This window comes from Rhincodon typus, chromosome 29 (genome assembly GCF_021869965.1).
Source record: "Rhincodon typus isolate 14 chromosome 29, sRhiTyp1.1, whole genome shotgun sequence".
Classification (NCBI taxonomy): Eukaryota; Metazoa; Chordata; class Chondrichthyes; order Orectolobiformes; family Rhincodontidae; genus Rhincodon; species Rhincodon typus.
In genome coordinates this window covers 34,350,255-34,356,000 of record NC_063360.1, presented here as the reverse complement: position 1 = coordinate 34,356,000, position 5,746 = coordinate 34,350,255, and the positions used below count along the sequence as shown (strand labels likewise).

At 46.4% G+C, this 5,746-nt stretch overlaps 1 protein-coding gene across 1 annotated transcript in view; it reads left to right on the top strand.

Annotated features, from left to right (window-relative positions):
- LOC109923637 (beta-1,4-galactosyltransferase 2-like) overlaps positions 1–5,746 on the top strand; it is a 46,437-nt gene that overhangs the window by 335 nt on the left and 40,356 nt on the right. The gene's annotated exons all lie outside the window — the stretch shown is intronic.

The following is a 5,746-nucleotide window of genomic DNA, read 5'->3' as shown; positions in this document are numbered from 1 at the left end:
GTACGGGGACCGGGTACGGGGACACGGGGGGTGGCAGGTACGGGGACCGGGTACGGGGACACGGGGGGTGGCAGGTACGGGGACCGGGTACGGGGACACGGGGGGTGGCAGGTACGGGGACCGGGTACGGGGACACGGGGGGTGGCAGGTACGGGGACCGGGTACGGGGACACGGGGGGTGGCAGGTACGGGGACCGGGTACGGGGACACGGGGGGTGGCAGGTACGGGGACCGGGTACGGGGACACGGGGGGTGGCAGGTACGGGGACAGCGGGACCGGGACCGGGGGGGGGGGGAACAACACCGTGGGCAGGGGGTTGGGGGGGGGGAGGGGGCAAAGGGGAGAGGTAGGGGCAAGGTGCAGGAAAGAGGGAGGTTCAGGGAGAGAGGAGAAGGGAGGAGAGGAAGTTAGGGAGACTGAAGGGTTGAGGTGGGGGAGGGTGGTAGCAGGAGGGAGGGGGGGGGGTGATGCTGGGGGGGCCAGGGGAGGGGTGTGGGGGGAATTGGAGAGACAAGGGCAAGAGGGGCTACAGAGAGGAATTGGACGGTGGGGGGGACAATGAAGGAGGCCATGAGGAATGGAGTGGTGGAGGGGGGAATAGGGAGAGGAGATGTCAGGGCGAGGAGGAGGATGAGAAGGAGGGGAAATAGAGGAGGAGGGAGGAAGGGAAGGGATAAAGGGGAGATGGGAGAGGAAGGACATAGGGAAAGAGGCAGAAAGGAGGGGAGAGGGGAGCAGCGAAGGACTGAGGGAAAGAGGAAATAGGGAGGGGACTATGAAGAATAGAAGGAAAGCAAGGGGGGCCTGCCTAGGAAGACAAGGTATCCAGTGAGAAGAGGGAAAGGGACAAATATGGGTGGAAGAGAAGGAGAGTTAACGGGAAAGATGTTGGGATACAGGGAGGGCAAGTTTGGGAGAGATGGGAAGAGAGAAAGAAGGGGGGGAGAGAAAGCGGAAGATTTGATGGGAGGGTAATGGACAGACTGTCCTTATGGGGTTGGATTTCCTTCTGTTCACTCAGAAAATGGCTGTTATGACCGTGCATTATTTATTGAAATAGTTTGAGAGCTGGCGCAGCTGTGGAGGCTAAGAGCTGTTTCATATCAATTGCTCACTGCATTTAAAAAACACAATTTACTGAGAAATGATTGCAGAAAGAAATAGAATTTAACCTTTGCATTTTGCCTCCTCACCACCAGCCCACTCCAACCAAGAACCTCAAAGTGCCATATCTTTCCATAGAGACATTAAACTACTTTTTCGCCCTGAGCAGGGGAGTGGAAATGTAAAACAATTAGTTTGCATTTTTGCACATTAATCTCATTAATATCCTGGTAATTACCATTTGTCCAGGACGCTGAATTCTGGATTAACTGGGTTAAGATCATGTTATATCAGTGGGAGCTTTCTGTGTGTGAATTAGTTCTCATGTTTCCAACATTACAGCAGTGCCAGCACTTAAATGTATTTCATTGGTTGTGAAGTGCTTTGGGAAATTCTGTGGCTGTGTAAAGAGCTATGTAAATGAAAGTTCTTCCTTTAATGGTAATGATAACGCATCAAGAATTTTTAGGACTTGGCCAAGTGCCTTTAAAGAGACAGTCAGCTGCAGCCTGTAATTGATAAGAGCAAACCTGAAGCAAGAATGGTTGTACATAGTATCATTATGTCAGGTGGCACAGTGGTTAGCACTGCTGCCTCACAGTGCCAGGGACCCAGGCACGATTCCACCCTCAGACAACTGTCTGTGTGGAGTTGGCACATTCTCCCTGTGTTTGCGTGGGTTCCCTCCCACATTCCAAAGATGTGCAGGTTGGGGTAGATTGGCCATGGGAATTAGCCAGGGTTACATGGATAGAGTATGGGGTGGGTCTGAGTGGGATGGTCTTCAGAGGGTTAGTGTGACTCAATGGGCCAAATGGCCTGCTTCCATGTTGTAGGCGTTCTATGATTCTAAGTCATTTCTGGTATGACTCTTTTTCAGACTCAATTTAACTGTTTACTGTTGTACCTGTACAAGGGGAGGACTGTAGATTGCAGTTTATCAGAGATTTTATTTAATGTAAACTAAGTCCACAGCAGTTCCTTTACAAATATTGGTACAAACAGCAGAGAAGTTGAAAAATCAAAATGAAATTTATTGCAGGATCTGTTTTAAGAAAACCTTGACTGCACAGTGCAAACATAATCAGGGGCTACCCTGATGATGCAAGAGATGTCATGTCATGAGATGCAACCAGGAAGTAATGGCTATTAAAACAGAAGATGGGAGGGTGCGTAAAATCGAAACAACTTTAAAATGAAAAATCTTCAAAGGGGGATACTTAAAACAGGGACTCTCTGTAACATGGCTTTTAGGGATTCGTATTAAATAGTTTATTTTCTTGCATGCAATTGCAAATCTCAATTAACTTTAGGGTTAGAGCTGTGTGATTGAGACGGTAATAGTATGTAAGTCAAGGAGCATTATTTATAAATTAACGCATTATCAACCAAACATAGAAAGCGATTCATGATCGACTAATTTGCATGTGTTGATGTTGCATATATGAATTTTCAAAAAGCATTTAAAAATGCCTAATGACAGCAGGCTTGGTAGCAGAACTGAATTGAATGATTCAACTGTGAAGGATTAAACTTGTGTATTACTTAGATGCAGTGGACAGCGCTGTTGGCAAGCTAGCGTTAGGACCATAGCCGTCTTTGAGTACACATTGATGATCTAGACCTGGGAGGATGGGAGGTATAGGACTTGTATCTGGAGCTATAGAAACATACAGGACAGAAGAGGCCCTTTGTCCAATCGAGTCTGCACCAATAAAAACTACTTTAAATCTACACTGGTCCCACTTTCCAGCACTTGTCCCATAGCCTTGAATGTTATGACAGTTGTCAGAATGTAGTAAAGTAGTGAGGATGAGATCAGGTATCAGATGTAGAGAGAGACACTGGAATTAGACAGAAGCATCATCAGGTGGAATTTAACATAGACATTTTGGTTGAGTGGGAGGTAACATAAATGGAATGAGTGGTCTTTAGGAGGTACAGAGACAGAGAGGTGTAGAGTTGGTTAGTGGGGTGGGACAGGGTGGATGTTTAATAGACGCCAGTTGGTTTTTTTTGCAGTAGAAGAAATGCTAACGAAAAGACTCAGATAAAAGATAATCAACAAAAAAAAAACCCAGGGGTAATGTGAGGAAATCGGCTATGTAAATAAGCCACAAATAGTTGTGTTCTGGAACAAGCTGCCTGAAAGGGTGGGTGCCACAAGAATGAACGATAGCTTTTGGAAGTTAACTGGCTGAAAGCCAAACCTGGGACAGAATGACAGGGCTAGGGGTAAATAGAAGGGTAAGGCTACTTTATCTCTCTGTGTTGCAATTAGTTTCCTGGCCTCGATCCTCCAGCGTTGGACTTATTTTCTGATTGTGCCAATCATTCCAGTCCTTAGCAACCTCACCCTTTCAGTTGCTGACTTAGAGGCAGTGTGTTACCAGGGAACCAAAAGCTGGTTCATAGTTAATCAACAACAACATGGAGCGACATTGCTGCTTCTGAGATCATTAACCATCTCAAAGAGCTTAACGGGAGAGATATTGAGCAAATGTTTTTAAAAGTTCTGGCAGCATGTGTTTGGGGGCAAGTACTTCAAGAGTGGGGCTGAAACATTAGCTCAGTTATTCTCTTCCATAAATGCTGCCAGACCTGCTGAGTTTCTCCAGCACTTTATGTTTTTAATTGTTACAGATTTGCAGCATCCGCAGTTCTCTTTCAAAACTCTAAAATAAAACAGTGTCTTGAAGGAGGAAAGAGAGGGAGGGAGTTCCAGAGATGGTGGAGTCATTAAAATTGGGGATGCACATTATAATGTAGCTCATGTAAATTAGCAGATTCAGGGCAGTGGATGAATGGGACATGGTCTGAGATGGTGTACAAGTAGTGGTGTTTTTAAGGCTTCATTGCACGCAGGTGGAAGATACACCATCCATGTAAGTGTTGGCATAGTCTGCAGGTGCCAACAGCATGCAGGTGAGGGTAACAATAGGAAACATGCCAGGAATGTGACCGAGTTGGAGAATGGCAGATGCGGTGAATGATCGCAAGTTCATCTTCCGGTCAGGCACAACACCAAGACTGCAACAAAAAGTAGAAATTGCTGGAGAAACTCAGCAGGTCTGGCAGCATCTATGGAGAGAAAGCAGAGTTAACATTTCAGGTCCAGTGACCCTTTCTCAGAACTGATTGTGTGTAGGAAAAGGTGTATGCACGGAAAACATGGGGTTTTGTGGGTTTGGGCCTAAGTGAATAGATAGGCGGAGATGAGGCCTAGAGGGAAAGAGACACAGTTAGGCAGACATAGGGATAGAAAATGGTATGCAAGGAAGATTACCAAGATGATAGTGGGGACCACAAGTAGATGGAAATGGGTTGGCTGTGCTGAAAGCAGCCTGAGTTGTAGCAGGGCCAGGGTTGAGGGGATGGGTAGAGGTCCAAGATAGCAAAGTGGTCTAGTTCAACCTTGGGGCCATTACTGGCAAATGGGAGTGGAAAAAAAGCCAGAAAAATGAGCTAAAGAGAAATTTAGTGCAACAAGGTCCACCAAGTTGACAGTCCCTCATGTCAAATGAAATCTGCAAACTAGGTGAGTGGGGATCATTTTATGGGATCTTACTATGCATGAATTGGGCACTTTGTTTCTATACTTTACGCCAGTGATGAGCCTTCGGAAGTGCTCCGTTGTCTGTGAAACGTCTTGGGTTGAAACCTGAGGTTGTGAATTACATGTATACGAATCCAGAATTTTTTCCCTTGGACGTGTCTCGCAGGTGCCTCAGACAAGGGCAATGTGGACACTAACAGGAGAACTGAATCTTCTTATCACTCATGGTCTACCAGTCGTGATTGTGTTGGCAATTGGGTACAGCACTGACGTGACTGGAGCTCAATGTGAACTGAAATCTACACTAAACAATTGGGTGGCCCAGGCCATTGTGGACTCCAGACAGTCATTGAAGTCCACAGCACAAAAAAAGGCCCTTCAGCCCATTGAGTCTGTGCCAGTCAAAAACAACCGCCTTACTATTCTAGTCCCATTTTCCAGCCTTTTGGCCCATGGCCTTGTATGCCTTAGCATTGCAACTGCACATTTAAATATTTCTCAAATATTATGGGGGTTTCTGCCCCTACCAGGTTTACAGGCAGTGAGCTCTAGATTCCCACCACCCTCTGGGATGGAAGAAATGTCTTTACTCTCACCCCGCTTTGTAAAGAATCCAATTATACTCAACAATCTAAACTGGATCTCTTTCTCTTCATGAACCAACCTGTAAGCTTTTAAAACGATTGCTGGTATTCACTCCTGAGACAGAAATGTGTTTGAGTCATCACTTTCGACTGCAGTTAATGTTGGGACTTGTTGTCACTCGCCTCGATAGGGGAGCAGTAACAAATTCTGGCAGCGCCTATTTTTGTGTTGTCACCGTCCTTGGTTGTGATTTCTGGGGTCTGTTGGTCAGCCCCATTATAAGACCATAAATAGCAGAATTAGGCCGTTCAGCCCACAGTTCAGTGAGATCATGGCTGATCTGATCATCCTCGACTCCACCTTCCTGCCTTTTCCCCCACAACCCTTGAATCCCTTACAGATTAAAAATTAGTCAGTCTCAGTCTTGAATATACTTAATGACTCAGCCTTGACGGCCCTTTGCGGTAAGGAATTCCGCAGATTCAGCTCCCCTCCCCCCC